The sequence below is a fragment of the Sturnira hondurensis genome, unplaced genomic scaffold (genome assembly GCF_014824575.4).
Source record: "Sturnira hondurensis isolate 20B ecotype Veracruz unplaced genomic scaffold, ASM1482457v3 Scaffold0016284, whole genome shotgun sequence".
Lineage (NCBI taxonomy): Eukaryota > Metazoa > Chordata > Mammalia > Chiroptera > Phyllostomidae > Sturnira > Sturnira hondurensis.
Window position 1 is genome coordinate 6,259,883 of NW_028088915.1, and position 17,247 is coordinate 6,277,129.

General features: G+C 40.9%; 1 protein-coding gene across 1 annotated transcript in view; it reads right to left on the minus strand.

Moving 5' to 3' along the window:
- RBM17 (RNA binding motif protein 17) overlaps positions 1 to 2,774 on the minus strand; it is a 40,785-nt gene extending 38,011 nt beyond the window's left edge. The window contains exon 1 of the mRNA XM_037065993.1: positions 2,589 to 2,774. The gene's annotated coding sequence lies outside the window, so the exon portion shown is untranslated. The remainder of the gene's footprint in view (positions 1 to 2,588) is intronic.
- Positions 2,775 to 17,247: the final 14,473 nt, after the last annotated feature.

A 17,247-nucleotide genomic window follows, 5' to 3' on the forward strand; every position in this document is an offset into this window, starting at 1 on the left:
GTCAAGATCAAATGCAAATACAAACAGCTGACTTTTATAACTTAAAATACCTGCTATTTACTTCTTTTTTTATTGTAACACCACCTTTTGATCAACACATCTTTCATATATGTTCCATTTAAGAAGAAACACAGTAAACATGATTAGCTAGAAGAACGATGATTTTTCAAGATTCTATCTAAGCTGGCAAAGAATGTTTTCTAAACATGCCCACTGGCAGAAAACAAAATGTGGAAGCAATCGTCTTAGATGTGTCCTACCTACTCATCATTCAAATGCATCTCTGAAGCCTTTGGTGACTACTACTCACACATAAAACTGTCGTCAATTTGTTTCCCCTGAACACAGCTGAACCAGGGCAACTTTTACTCGTTATGCCCCCTATAGGTTGACATATAGGTCCCTTACTATACCATAAGCTCCTTAAGTATGGCTTGTTTCTGCCTTCGTCGTCCTTGTATCTCTTGCTTAGCACCATGCTTTGAACATTGTGAGTGCTTTATAAATATTTTCTAAATATATCAGTGAATGGATAGAAAATTAACATGCACCTATTTAAATCACATTATTAAAAATCAGTAAGATCTGCAGACCTCCCTTTTAAAGATATTAACTTATGGTAACTGGGATTTGATATGACTATGGTAAATTTTAAATAGCATACTATAATTAAAAGAACGAGAAGTACTACAACCATACAATTAATGCCAACGTCTGAGGCCTGAGCACCTCAAGAAACAAGCTTGGTAGGAGGCTTTCATATTACTAAACAGGTATTTGTGCGCCATGAGGTGAAAATGAAGCCTAAAGAACATGGGAAATTTGTACTGATGGAAAGGAACAGGACGGATACTATGAGGGGCAGTGCACATTGACGTCCACAAAAATTATGGGTAACACAAGGCATGCTACATGGATAAGATTTACAATGACTTTTTAAAGGATAATTTTCAATTTCCCTATACCTCAACTCTGACACACTTGTCACAGATTAGCATTTTCCTCAGTGCTCGCAGACTGGATTATCACCAAGATACCATAGGCTGGAGTGTATTCCAAACAAAGTCCATAAGAGTCACCTGTAATTTAGATACGTTAACAGAAAGTCCTTCACGATTTCCTATTACAAAGACTTGAGGGATTACTCGCCCCTGACCTGTTCCATGAGGACAATTGAAAATAAAACAGGTAAAAAGAAATCCACTTTGTAAGGTTATATCTGGGAACTCACAACAATTCTCCCCCAATTCTTATTTCCCATAAAGGCTATCTTAGACATTCCAGAACTCCACAATTAGAACAGCTCTTCACTGTTAACACTTCTACTCACACCAGGTTATATTTTTGTCTGTCTGAAAACCTATTCTAAACAGTACAGCATGCAGCAAATTTCTTAATAAAATTCTAAAAATAAAACGCCCTCCATTTAAGTCCCCAATTTAATTTACTACTCCATATTGCTGAGCATTCTTAAAATTAGAGTCAAAAGCCTTGTCTGCAGCCTTTACCCATAAAAATGTGGAAACTGAGCTTCATCCTATAAAAACGCCACCTGCTGCTGGGAGATACAGTCCTCCTCTATCCCTTACCCAGAATATATTTTTCATCCATTCCCCTGGTTCTAGCAATGAATTTCCTCAATGGCTCTCCTTTACCGACTGCTCAAAAAACCTTTGGATCTGACCTACCCTTCTCTGCCTTACCTGAGGTTTCAGAATGCGCTATGGTTCTCCGGGTCGCCGAGGCTACCTTTACACTTCTTTCCCCATGGGGACCCTTTCCCTTTCTCGCACATCTAACAGAACACCTCTAAAAATCCACTGCAAGCGCCACTCCCTCTTGGAAGCCTTTCCAGACCCCACCGTAGCCCTTGGATCAACCCAGGCATAGGTTTTTAAGATTGTTCCCTAGAGATCAAACTCCCGAGAGCAGGGGTAGAATCTTACTCATCTCGCATCTGCCGCTCATTACATACGGTCTGGGCCACAGGTGACTGTCAAAAATGCTTGAAGACTGAACACCAGAGCTAAAGCACCGCTTTAAAAGGACAAGGAGCAACATCGGAGGCAGGATTTCCTTCACCTGTCCACGTAACCCCCTCCTCTTCGAGAAACGACCACTTCTGGTGTTCTGTGGCTCACGAAGGAAATAGCTTCTCTCTTCTCCACTCCCTGGGTCTCTCAGGAGTGCAAGTGTGCTGGGCCACAGGTGACAGGGGCCTGCCTACCGGGGTCCAGGGACCAGCAACTTTCCAAAACAAGACCAATGGAGGAGGGTAAAGAAAAACGTCCTCGGGTCCAAAAGAGACGGTAAGAGACAAACGGGAAAAGGAAGAACGAAGAGTGGAAGAGTTCGAGGCCCTGGTGACCCGAGGCAAATAAAGGAAAGTGTCGGCGGGGCGCAAAGGGAAACACAGAGGGCCGCCGGGGCGGGACCCGAGGCCGGCCCCGGGCCCGCCTGTTGCCCAAGGACACCGGCAGCTCGAGAGACCGGCCCCGGATCTCCCGCCCCATTGCCGTGCGGCCTAAAGCCACGACCTCGCATCCAAAGCCCCCCGGGGACCCACTCCAGGCCGGGACGCCACTTACCCGGGCCGCCGGGCCGACTGTACCCATGAGCCGCGGCGGCGCACCAAGGCCAAGACGCCGCGGGAGGAACGGCCAGGTCCTCTCGGCGTTAGCCTGTGACCGCGCAGCTCACTACCGGCGCCAAACACTACGCGGAGGCCGCAAGGTCCGAGCCGCCGCGGAGTAAGAGAAAGCGTGCGGCTGGGAGAGAGAGGCTCACTGGCGCCTCAGTCGCCTCCCCGCGAGGCCCCCTGCCGGCGGGAGGACCTCACTGCACCTCGCCTCCGCCAGCGTGCTTCTCTACCGCCAAGAGGTGTCGCAGTGGTGTAAGTTTGTGAAATTTCACACTTAGGAAAGTTCCCAATGACCACAGATGGTAAGAAGGACAAATGGTCCAAAGCTGTAAAGATGGTTTTTGGCAGCCAACTGTGTACTGTCAAGTGCTTACTAATAGGAGAGAAGGGGAGAATCCCTCTGAGCCCTTCGCTGTCAAAACCATTCATGTACATGCACAACGCTGAACATTAATCACCATAGGCGAGATGAGTGCAAAACGCTGCAAAAGAAATGGCAACGAGCACGAAAGTAAAGGTATGACTAAGGAAACAGTACATATGGAATTAAGGTTACATACATGTTATAAGGCCTCACAATTTTAAAACAACATAACCAAAATTGGGAGGAAAAGAGAAAATCGGATTCTGTGTAAATATAATTTTCATATATATATAATGGTGTATTTTAGGTAAAATCTTTCAAACTGATAAATCAAATAGTAGGTACTTAAGTAAGTATATATCTCAGGACAAAGGAACATAGAAAGAATACAACCAACTAAAGCCTGGTGATTAAGAAAAGGGGAAAAGAAAGAAATATAGTAAGGAGTCAATGGAGAATCTAAAATAATAGAAGATTAAGGACAACAGCTAACATAATTAGTATGCTAATCCAGAACAAAAATACAAAGCTTTAAAAGTTTCAAAACATATACACACTACTCTAACAAATCAAGTAAAACCATGTACCAAACTATTTGAAAAAAAATCCCAACACAGAAAGCATAACAAAACCATATGACAGAACTAAGATCAAACATCATAATAAATAAACATGAATGAGCTAAATAAACCCATTTAAAATACACAGTTTCAGACTGGATCACAAACCATAACACAACTCTGTGTTGTGTACAAGAAAAACACGAAACAGAATGATTTTGAAAAGATATACCAGGAATATGCAAACATAAAGAAATCAGGGATCGCAAAATTCCTGTTACACAGGGTTGATTTTATGGCAGCAAGTATGGAAAGAGATTAAGAAGGGCATTTCATAATCACCAGAGGTACAATTCACAGGAAAGAAGACATAAGAATATCTATGCACCAAAGAACATAGTTTCATTATCCATAGCAAAGATTACAGGAGATATAAAGAGAACATATAGATAGGAATAATTGATATAGTCCTTGCCAGATTAAGAACACAGGAGATAAAGGAGGGTAGAGAAGACCTACAAATATAAGTAATATGGTAGATTTGATACATCAAATTTTGAACCCTGATGCGGAGATCACATCTACATTTTAAGTGTCCTCAGAACACTCTCAACTATTTGCCATATTTTAAGCCACAGAGAAAATCTTAATATATTCCAATAAGTAGAACCATATAGATAACATTTGATCACAATTTTTAAAAAACTAGAAATTAATGACAAAACAAAATAAAATATTCCTACTCCTTAGAAGTTTTTAATTAGTGTAACATTTGGATCAAAAAAAAATAAACAAGATAAGTAATACATAGAAAAGTATGAAAATGAAAATAACATACAAACCCATGTAATGGTGCTAAAATAGTATTAAAACTTTTGTTTTTAAATGAATATTAGTCAAAAAGATATAATAAACTAAATTAATTAAGATGTTAGAATTAGGACAAAATAAACCTTTTAAAAACAGAAGGATGTATTTAATAAATATAAAATACTAAACTGATGATGAATATAACAGAAAAGTGTAGAATTAAAACAGTAAATACAAGAACTGATTGTTTGAAAATAAGTAGGTGAGCTGCCAACTAAACAAGACAGATGGGAGAAAGCACAAATATACAAAATGTGAAATGAGGAAAATTAACTCAAGATGCAGAGGAAAGTATAACTAAAGAGATGACTCTGTCCAGTTTTGTCAAATAAGTTAGAAAATCTGAATGAAATAATTTTAGGACAATATCATTCCTCAGAAGAAACTTTAAAAGAGTTACAAAATTGAAACAGACCAACTGACACAGGATAAATAGGGAAGAAGGGCAAAGAGCTACTCTCCAAAATAGCGCCGAGCCCAGATGTTTCCACAAGGGCATTTACAAGACCTATACTGCCAGTGAATTCTGATGTGTTGTTTCAGAGCCTAGAGAAAGAAGGAAAGCTTCATATTTCTTGTGTGGAGCTAGCTCAGGAGTGAAACCCAACAAATATAGCCCAGAGAAAACAATCAGCCATTGTCACTTATGACTCTCAGTCCAAAAATCCTAGATAAGATATTAGTACGGCATTGGGACAGAAATCCTCAGTCCTAGAATAGGTTGTTTCCAGACCTTGGGAGTCAGCCCCCTCCTGCCCACCCCATGTGAAGGGGAACATTCTAGCAGTAAGACCACAGGCTTGGGACTCAAGTGCTCAGGCTAAGCTTTCAGGAAGACTTAAAATGTGATTAGCGAAAAAGGATAGGGAGAGTCCTTCTGGAGAGAGGTGCATTTGTTGAACATTTGAGAAAGAAAATGAATTTACCGAGTGCCTCATAGAGTTTCTGGCCCTGGGCCTGGGTAGCAAAGACAGCACACGTCTGCACTGGGTCTCCCACCCTCTGATCAAAGCACAGGTCGGGGGGCAAAAGCGCAGACTCTGTGACCTGGGGCCTTGGGGGCGCTCCACGTGGAATCTGCTGTCTACCAAGCCTTGCTCACGTGCTGGAGGTCTCCAGGTTGCAGGCTGTTTCCCACCACTGCCCTCCTTCTGGCTGGAGTTTTGTACATTCCCAAATCATTAAGTCACACATTGACAGACAACGTTTTTATTTACACACCACAGATACAGTCACCTCCATTGTTTGGGGGTTTTATAGTTTCTCAGGAGGAAATGATGTTTCCCACTCATTTCTGAGTACATTAGAAACATCATTCTTACTTCCACTTCCTGTCCAAGGTAACCAATTACTTTTATTTTAGCAACTGAGAATCTGAAGCTTAATGAGATGGGGGACCATAACCCAGTCCACACAGTTAGAAAGAAGGATGAAAAAATTATGGAGATTCAGAAGAGGAACAAGACACGAGGCACTGTGGACCAGTCCAGGTTGGAGAGCAAACGTATCTAGTGACACCCAACGATACAAGATGTATGGCGTTCCTCCAGGAGTGCTCAGCAGGGAGGGAGGAGGGCAAAAACAGATGTCAAAAACTAGAAATTCCATTAGTCAAAAACTAGAAATTAGCAAGGCAGGTGTTCTGGGAGGAAAGGAGATGAGGGAGGGGCTTAGGCTGGCAGGAAGGGGCTGGAATGAAACTTGATAGCATGCAGGACAGACACTGGGGGAGGACCAGGAGGGGTGAAAATAAGCAAATGTGTGGGTGCACTAGAAGGAAAATATGTAAGACCAAAAATTCACAAGCAGACTAAACAGTCAGTAATGACAGTGAAATTCAATTATTTTGGGTGATAATTGATATGAAAGACTCCATTTTTGTTTCCAAAATATGTAACTATATGCAGAGAAAGCATCTAAGGAATATTTGCCAATATGGTTTTTCTCTAGGTAGGTGGAAAATAGCAGTTCTGCATTTATATTTTTGCTTATTTGTACTGTATTTTTCCCCAGTAATTTAAAAATATATGTAGAATTTTCTGAAATCGTTAAGAAATTTTAACTCACTTTCTATCCATTGATGCCTGTTCTCCTTGTTTGATGAGATTTTCTACAAATTTGGAATTGTTTTGACTGTTTGAAAACTAATTTCAATGAAAAAATTACATTTTTAAAAACATAATTGCTGTGCATTTTTTTTACTTTGATGTGGATATGGTCCAGTTGCCGAGTTTGCATATGCACACACCTAAAATGGTCAATAAAGTTGTAAAATGTTTTCTTCACTTCCCAGTGACATTCCCGTTTTTCCAGCAGGGAGATTCAGACCTTGATCTGAGAGAGATGACTCCGAGGGGTCTGTTATCGTTTCCATTGTGTAGTTTGGTGCCATCCCCAGAGCGTGTGGGCAAAAGCAAGTTTTACTTCAGAACTTTGATGGTGAGTACAGCTTTGAGTGACAACCTCAATGTGGTCCTTGATGTGCAATCCAGTCATCAGAGCCAAATCAGTGGCTTACGTGGCAGGATTGGGAAATGACTTTACCTGTGATGAGTGGGTTTTGAGGGATTAGTAACCCTCTCCACTTACACTCTCTCCCTCCGTGGAACAAAAGCGTTGCAGGGAGTAGTGGTGACAGTGGAGCACAGAGGCTGAGCTTTCATAGAAACTTCAAGTGCAGAGCTCCTTACATGCATTTTTCTTATTCTCAATTTCCAGAAAGTAAACTACAGTGTAGAGAGCTGTTCCTGCTGTAGTCTGAGTCTGCTGTCTAGTTTTCCACTGAGGCCGGGGAGTGGTATAAACTCTTAGTCAGCCACACAGAGTCACGTGCTCCATCACAACATTCCGGTCAAGATGGATCAACCATACGACCTCGGTGGTCCCATGAGATTATAACGAGGCTGAAAAAGTCCTGTTGTCTAGTGACATTGTAACCTCCCTTACACGGTAGCCCAGTGCGCTGCTCAGGTGTGTGTGGTGATGCCAGTGTAAGTGAAACTACTGCACTACTCATTGTATAAAATAATAGCCAATAATATTTTATAGTTTAATAGCCACTTATGGTGTTAGATGGTACTTGAATTATTGGGGGATCTGTTTGTAGATTACATAATTATCTAACCATTAAGCTGTACTCCTGAAACTAATACAAAATAATATTGAATGTCAACTATAATTGAAAACATTAAATAATAATAATATAGCACATGCAATTACTTTATCCTATAGTACATAATATCAATACTTGATTAGAAAATAAATAACTATATTACTGGTTTATATATTTACTCTACTATACCTTTTATTAGTTTAGTGTGCTCTTTGTCCTTGTAAGAAAATTTGCCATAAAGCACCAGCCTCAAACATCTTTCATTTACCATGTCTCTTGATTGCTTCATTTTTTAGTTGCGTTTGATCTCATTTTCTTCTTCTTCTTTTTTTGTTGTGTATGTTATTAATTATGCTGTTACAGTTGTCCCATCTGTTCCTCTTTGCCGACTTCCACCTGATACCCCAGTTCCCTCCAGCGATCCAGTCCCCTTAGTTCATGTCCATGGGTCCTACATATATGTGCGTTGGCTTCTCCATTTTCCATCTTATTCTTAACCTCCTTCTGTCTTTCCCCCCATTTATTACCCCCTTCACTCCCTTTTTTATTTCCCTCTCTGTTCCTCTCCACCTCGCACCCCTCCTGCCATCCACATTCCCCCCTTTAGTTTTTGTCCATGGGTCATACATATAAGTTCTTTGGCTTCTCCATTTCCTATACTGTTCTTAACCCCTCCTATCTATTTTGTACTTACTATTTATGCTTCTTAATCCCTGTACCTTTTCCCTCATTCTCCCTCCAGCCCCTCTTCCCTGATAACCCTCCAGGTGATCTCCATTTCTGTGGTTCTGTTCCTATTCTAGTTGTTTGCTTAATTTGTTTTTTTGTTTTTGTTTTTTAGGTTTGGTAGTTTATAGTTGTGAGTTTGTTGTTATCTTACTGTTCATAGTTTCTTATCTTATTCTTTTCCTTAGATAAGTCCCTTTAACATTTCATATAATAAGGGCTTGGTGGATGATGCACTCCTTTAACTTGACATTATCTGGGAAGCATTCTGCCCTTCCATTCTAAATGATAGAATATCACCTCTCCTTGTCTTTCTTCTTGTTTTTCATCTTGGGTAACGTAATTATAATGTGCCTTGGTGTGTTCCTCCTTGGGTCCAACTTCTTTTGGATTCTCTGAGCTTCCTTGACTTTCTGGAAGTCTATTTCTTTTTCCAGATTGGGGAAGTTCTCCTTCATTATTTTTTCAAAAAGTTTTTCATTTCTTGCTCTTCCTTTTCTCCTTCTGGCACCCTTATGATTCAGGTGTTGGAACACTTAAAGTCATCCCAGAAGTTCCTAAACCTCTCCTCATATTTCTGAATTCTTGTTTCTTCATGCTGTTCTAGTTGAATGTTTATCTCTTCCTTATGGTCCAAACCATGGATTTGAGTCCCAGTTTTCTTCCCATCACTGTTGGCTCCTTGTGCATTTTCTTTTATTTCACTTTTCATAGACTTTACCTTTTCCTGTATTTTGAACTGTGCATCTGGTAGGTTGGCTATCTCTTCATTGCTTAGTTATATATATATATATTTGGAGCTTTGATCTGTTCCTTTATTTGGGCCATTTTTTTTTGTATTGCATGTCTGTTCCCTCTGTCTTTTTTGTACCTACCAACTATGCTTCTTATTCTCTGTACTTTTTCCTCCATTCTTCCCCTTTCCCCTCCCCACTGATAACCCGCCATGTGATCTCCATTTTTATGATTCTGTTCTTATTTCAGTTGTTTGATTTTGTTTTTTTTTTTAGGTTGAGTTATTGGTTATTGTCAGTTTGTTGTCATTTTACTATTCATAGTTTTGATCTTCTTCTTTTTCTTGTTTTAGGTATAGTTGTTCATAACTTTGAGTTTGCTGCCCTTTCACTGTTCATATTTTTTATCTTCTTTTTCTTAAATAAGTCCCTTTAACATTTCATAAAATAAGGGTATGGTGATGATGAACTCCTTTAACTTGACCTTATCTTGGAAGCACTTTATCTGCCCTTCCATTCTAAATGATAGCTTTGCTGGATAGAGTAATCTAGGTTGTAGGTTCCTGTTTTTCATGAGTTTGAAAACTTCTTTCCAGTCCCTTGTAGCCTGCAAGATTTTTTTTTTTTTTTGGAAATCAGCTGATAGTCTTATGGGAACTCTTTTATAGGTAACTCTCTTCTTTTCTCCTGCTGCTTTTAAGATTTTCTCTTTATCTTTCACCTTTGGCATTTTCATTGTGATCCACCTTGGTGTGGCCCACTTTAGGTCCAACATTTTTGGGACTCTCTGAGCTCCTGGGCTTGTATGTCTATTTCCTCCACCACATTGGGGAAGTTTTCTTTCATAGTTTTTTTCAAGTAAGTTTTCAGTTTCTTGCTGCTCCTCTTCTCCTTCTAAGCACCCTTATGATTTAGAACATTTAAAGTTGTCCCAGAGGTTTCTGAGCCTCACCTCATTTTTCTAAATTCTTGTTTATTTTTTCTGTTCCAGTGAATGATTATTTCTTCCTTTTGTTCCAAATTATTGATGTGAATCTGACTTCCTTCTCCTTGCTGTTGGTTCCCTGTATATTTTTCTTTATTTCACTTTGTACACTCTTCACTTTATTTTGTGACCATACTCAGTCATTTCTGTGGGCATCCTGATCAGCAGTATTTTGAACTCTGCATCTCATAGGCTGGGTATCTTTGTGTTACTTAGTTCTTTTTCTGGAGCTTTGGAATGTTGTTTCATTTGGACCATATTTTTTTGTCTCCTCAATTTGTTGGTGTAATAAGTGGCAGAACCTTATGTATTCTGTCATGTAATAAGTGGCAGAACCTTATGTATTCACCAGGGTGGACAATCACTTTATTGCCTTGTGGTACTGTATGTGGGGTAGGCACAGACAGGCACAATTCCACTTGATTGGCTCTATTTCCATTTTCAGTCACTCCCCCTACATCCCCAAAGTGGTTGGCGCCCTTCTGGCTGCTGCCCTGGTGCTGATTCTTTAAGTAGGTGGACTTCTATATGTTCTAGGTCCCTGTGGGCCCCTGAAATGGACTCTCCTGAGAGACCAGCAGTTTCTTCTGCTGCCACAACCCCTACTGATTTTTATAGCCAGAGGGTATGAGGCTTTATCCTCCTGCAGCTGGAACCCTGGGCTGCGGGGTCTGACCTGGAGCTAGGATTGTTCACTCCTCAGGTGTCCATCCCAGGCAAATGTGTGACCACACATTCTGTGGGCTGCTGCCACCTTGACGTATGACCTGTCTGCTCCTGTCTCCCCACTCTGCCCCTCCTAACCATCTGGGTAGGAGAGGCAGAAGAAAATGAATGTTTCTTCTTTAACTTCTTGGTCGTCAGACTTCCATACAGTTCATTTTTTTCTAGCAGTTCTTGTTTTTATTTTTAGATTGGTTGTTGTCCGTCTTATAGTTGTGCAAGGAGGTGAAGTGTATCTATCTACACCTCCACCTTGGCTGAATCTCATAAGATTTTGTGCAGTATCATGCTCTATAGGCTTGTAGCCTAGGAACAATGGACTATACCATATGTCCTGGGTGTGTGGTAGGCCATGCCCTCTAGATTTTTGTACAGTCTGTGAAATTGGCAACATTTCATTTCTCAGAACGTATCCTTGTCATTATGTGGTACATAATTGTTTATGTATTTTTTCACTGGTTTCCTTTTTCATTTTATTAACAGTTTTAAAAAATTTTTATTTATTCATTTTTAAAGAGAGGGGAAGAGAAGGAGAAAGAGAGGGAGAGAAATGTCAGTGTGTGGTTGCCTCTCATGTGCTCCATACTGGAGATCTGGCCTGCAACCCAGGCATGTGCCCTAACTGGGAATAGAACTGGTGACCCTTTGTTTTGCAGCCCATGCTCAATCCACTGAGCCACACCAGTCAGGGCTACTTACATTTTTATATACAGAAATTTTAACTCTCATGTGTCAGTGCTACTGTTTTCCAACTTTATGTAATGCTTAGAAAGTTTTTCCATTCTAAGACCATACAAAGTCACTTAGAACTATGACTACTACAACGTAAAATTCTTCCCAGTTTTATTGATATAATTGACATACAACACTGTATTAGTCCAAGGTGTACAACATAATGATTTTTTTAAAAGATTTTATTTATTTTATCTTTAGAGGGGAAGGGAAGGAGAGGAGAGAAATATCAATGTATGGTTGCCTCTCGTGAGTCCCCTGCTGGGAACTGGCCTGCAACCCAGGCATCTGCCCTAACTGGGAATCGAACCTCGATGATGTGGTTCGCAGGCCTGCGGTACAACATGATTTGATAAATGTACATACTGTGAAGTGATTCCCACAAGTCAGTTAACATCCATTATGCCAGTTATAATACTTTTTTTCTAATGAGAACTTCTACCAATTTTCTTTCTTGTTTTTTTTAAAGCTATTTCCAAATAAAGTAAGCCCTCACTTATAACTGATCAGTTCTGCAACTTTAAGCAAAGTGACATATAATGAAACCAACTTTACCATAGGCTAATTAACATAAGAGCTAACTTCCTATGGCAACACATCCACGTTGTAATGGAATGGTGAATAAAAGGACGTTACATGAGAACCTGCTGTATGCTGTACAGTAGGGGTAATTACAGTTGCCACGCTGTACATTACCTCCCTAGGACTTGCTTATCTTTTTTATTTAAGATTTTTATTTATTTTTAGATAAGCGTGGGAGGGAGAGAAAGAGACAGGGAGAGGAACATCAGTGTGTGGTAGGACTTGCTTATCTTAGAGCTGGAAGTCTGGACCTCTTGATCACCTTCTCCCATTTTGCCCATTCTCACACCCCCGTCTCTGGCCATCATCACTCTGTCCTCGGTATCTGTGAGTTCAGTTTGTCTCTTCAGACCCCACGTGTAAGTGAGATAGTGCAGTATTTGTCTTTCTCCACCTGACATGCCTCACTTGGCAAAATGCCATGAAGATCCATCCATGTTGTTGCAAAAGGCAGAATTTCCTTCTTTTTATGGCTTAATAATATTCCATATATTATATGTATGTGTGTATCTCATGCTCTTTCTCAACTCATTCATCAATGAACACAATTTATTTCCCATGTTTTGGCTCTTATAAATAAAGCACTAAAGTCAGAAAGGGTAAAGAAATTACAAGTAGGTCATGACAGATTTCACTGAAATAATTCCAAATGAGAGGAGCATAACAATGTGTTGTTTAGTACTAATATTTTAGATTTGGGAACAATTCACTTGTTACTAGGAATATACTGACATTTGCACAAATATCCAAACTAAATATAAACTTAGAGTACTTGTTTGCCTGGTGTCATATTTTTTAAAAAAATTCCTATGTATATGCATACCTTGGCCAAAAATACAATAAGGTAAGTTTTTTAAAAAGATTTTATTTATTCATTTTTAGAGAGGGGGAAGAGAAAGAAAGAAATATCAATGTGGGGTTGCCTCTCATGTACCCCCCAGGGGGGACCTGACCTGCAACCCAGGCATGTGCCCTGACTGGGAATCAAACTGGTGACCCTTTGGTTTGCAGACCTGCGCTCAATCCACTGAGCTACATCAGCCAGGGCAATAAGGTGAGTTTCAATTCCAATGATCCATAGAAGGAATTTTGGAGATTTCAAGTATCATTTATAATGGCTAAAAGGGGAAAACTCCTATAAACTGGTACATATGTGAATTCTACTGAATTACACACTTTGAGATAGTAACTTTTATGGTTTTTAGTTCCATATCCATTTTTTAAAAAGGCAGAGTCAAAAGCCCTGAGCCACCTTCTTTGTTCACGTTTTGCATGTATATCTACGGTGGGGGAAAGGAGAAAGAAAGAAATGCCATTTTGTTTGTATTAATTGACACATATGGTCAAAATAATAGGAAAATGTAAATTTCATTTCGAAAGCATAGTTTGTTAAACCACCAAATAAGAGAATGCTTAGATCCACAAAACTAATGCAAACACAAGTATTTCCATAATGCCATTTTTCTAAACATCTGGTACTAAGTAAATGTCTATAAGATTTGTTAATATCTACAGTACACACATATGAACAGTACAGTAAAATAAAATTGCGTTTGTTTGGTTTTTTTAAGTGCTGCTGAGACTCAGTTCTGAGGCCCTGGCTTGAGGCTGGCCAGTTCCCTTAAACAGCCGAGGAAGTCTATACCCCGGCCCCTTTCCTTAGGGTCTTTCCCACTCCGGGCCACTAGGCACTGCCCTCGTGGCCCTGGAGCTGGTACCACATGACCAGGGACAAAACTCCTAAGCCCCCAGCTCAAGGAAATATTTTCAAATTAGCCTAACCTGCCCTGATCTGTGTGGGTCAGTTGGTTGAGTGTCACCCCACAAAACAAAAGATCCCTGGTTTGGTTCACAGTTACGCACACACCTGAGTTGTGGTCCATCCCCAGTTAGGGCATGTGTGAGAGGCAACTGATTGGTGCTTCTCTCTCTCTCTTCATCCCTCCCTCTTAGCTCTGAAAATGAATAAATAAAATCTTAAACAAAATTTAAATTAGCCAGACTACACTGAACTCATGAAACTTAGGTCCCATTCCCATACATAAGATATCCCCTAGGGTTGCAGCTTGCTGGTGGCCTGGTCCCAGGTGTAACCCTGGGTGGCCTGGCCAAGAGGCCCTCTCTGGTTGGGAGCCATCCGTAACTAGCTGTTCTGCCTTGCTTTAGCCAAGTGTCAGTGTGTTGTGTCTGCTACTAAAGGAATCCTCTGATCTTATCCAATAATATAGTTGCTGCTAGAATCTAGAGCAACATGTTAGCAGGGGAACACACAGCAGCTGTGACCTTCTACTAAGCTCCTGGGGGAAGCACACTCCTCTGTGGTACCTCACAGTTAGAGAAAAGCAAAAGCACACACTTAGAGAAGCTTACGATTATGGTGAGATTTTCCACTCATTCATGCAACAAGTATTTAGTGAGCACCTGCTGTGTACCCAGAAACAAGGTGCCTGCTTGCCTACCAAGAGTCTATATTCCATAAGGGATGACATCAGAAAAAAATTGCACATTATAAAAAAAGTAAGTGAACAAAAGAGATCATCAGAGTGATATTCCTAGGAAATAATGTTGAAAAGAGTCACTGAGGGCAGGGTCAAGGAAAGGGTCTTTGAGGCACCATCTGAAGGAGGACCTGAAGGGGAGAGTGGACTACTCCAGGCAGAAATGATAGCAAGAAGGAAGGCCTATCAGGCAGGAAAGGGTGTGGTATGTTTAAGAAGCCACAGGAGACCGGCCTGGCTGGAGTGCAGCAATGGAGAGAGTCCTGCCGCTCTGGCAGGACAGCAGGACCCAGGTCACCAGGGGCCACGATCATGAAAATGTCACAGTGAACATGGCCATACCCCCACCTCCTGCAACACACACACTTGTTTTTAAAAAGAGCTTTATTCAACATCACTGGCATGTAAAAAATGCATATACTTAAGGTATATAACTTAATATTTTGATATATGTATACACTGTGTCAAGATCACTATAATTAACCTAATTAACATGCATCACCTCTGTAGAGTTACCACCTTTTCTGTGTATGTGCACATACACTTTTAGGATTTGTAAGTGTCGGTGTGCTAGGAGTAATGATTGCAGCTCAATTCCTTGAATGCCAGGCTGACTCCATAGTTTTGGGTGTAAATCAAGTCACTAAAAGGAAGGGTTGCTGCAGTTTAACATTATGATCACCGCCAACGAACACGGGCAGGATGAAACCTGTTTGATTGTCCTACCACATCACCCCGTCCAAGTGTTATCATGAAAGAGGAATGCCGTTTAAAAAAGAAAGGAAGGGAGGAAGGAAGGAAGGGAGGGAGGGAGGGAGGAAGGGAGGGAGGGAGGAAGGAGGGAAAACTAATCACAACCACCAGAACCACTGCCATGGAACCACCACTCTGTCAATAAAATGGAAAAGAAAAGTATGTCTTTCTTCCTCCATAATGAGGACATCCGAAGTGCAAATCATTCATAACTTAAAAACCCATTTAAAATTAATTAGAAACTATTTTGAGTATCCATTAGTTATTCCAGATTACCTAGGGGAGCAATGAAATATATGCTAATAAATTAGTTTCATGGCAGTTCCTACAGTTAGCAACTGCATGTCAGAGTTTAATGCTGTTGAATGCTTTGAATTCCTCTCTTTTAGCGTTAAATTATTTTTCAGATTCTAATACGCCATTATGTTTTAGGATTTCCTGTTTAATTTTTTTCTTAGCCTACCATTTAAGACTGATCATTATTGGCCCCTATCAACCCTTATTTACTTCAGTGAGACTGCATATATGAGAATTTCACAGTCCTGAGTGTGGCTTTTTCCTGTCTTCCCCTCCATTCTCAGCTTTCGCTTCTCACTGCCGTCATAGGGTGTCTACAGAAGTTCCTCCAGGGCCTTTCAAATTTCATGTGTTAACTTAATTTAACAACACACCCTGAATGCCAAGTATTGAAAAGAACAACGCTAAGCGTAGCCTAGGGATACGGAGCAGCAGTTTTCAACGGGTGCAGCACAGCACACTGGTGCACCACAAGAATTTTTACAACATGCAGCACCTGACTATTTAATCAGGCCACTGACCTCTTTTATCTTAGACTGTCAAATAAAACAGAAAACCCAACAAGAGCCAACACCACAATAGTGTTTGGTGTGAATGAATCAAAATTATACCTATTTTTTTGTCAGATGGGCAAAAAGTATAATATTTTTCTGGTTTGTGCAGAACTTTAGTAATTAGTTTATGTGTGCCATGAGATACAAAAGGTTGAAAATCACCAACAAGGAGACAAGAAGACAAGGGCAGTGAGTAAAAGCAGAGTTGGAAGGAAGGACCCGGTTCAGGGTCCGGTGGAGAGCTCCAGAGAGGCCGGACCTTGAACTAGGGAAAGATTTGAATAGTCGGGGTCAGTTGGAGGAGTCTGCAGGTGGGAGGGGTGGTGAGAGCCACAGCAGCAGATAAGAGGGTCAATATAATCATACCTTACGTGAGGGCTGTACCTTGTAGTTCAGAAGAAGCTTTCACATCTGACATCTCAAGATTTTTACAGTATTCCTGTGAGGTAGTTAAGCGTGGGAATGCTGTATTTACTTCCAAAACAACTTAAATGGATGTAGTTGCTTCACTTTACAGGGAATTTAATAGGCTAGCTATGAACACTACCCTTTTGTATATTAATGAGCTGGTAGTATTGTTCATGTCTCTCACTCTATCTAGTACCTTAATTTTGGCAAGTAGGTAACTTCAGAAAGTCTGATATGAACTTCTGGTATAAAAAGTAAGGAGACGGCACTTTTAAAAGTAATTGAGGTGTTCTGCGAGGAAGTTTTTGGATCTGAACTAGTAGGTACAAGCCGGTACGAAACGTCGTTACAAATGAAGCATGTCCACCTGCTTCAGAAAAATGGCCTTTCAGTCCACTTGCAGAAGCGGGAGGCACAGGCGCACTGCCGGAGGGCGCCACCAGGGGCCGCTAATCCACAGCGCCTTTGTCCACAACAGGTACACTGGGCGCTCTGTTTCTCCTGCCGCTCACCTCAGCTTCCGCCGGAAGCGCCTCGGTCATTGTGATCCGCCAGTATTTGTGCTCGCAGCTTAAGTGGTTTAGCTGCGCCTGCTGGTTGAGGGTTTGCTGTTGGAACCTGAGAGGGAAACTAGCTTAAAGCAGGGCGACATGGACGTTCTGAAGTCGGAGATCCTCCGAAAGCGGCAGCTGGTGGAGGACCGGAACC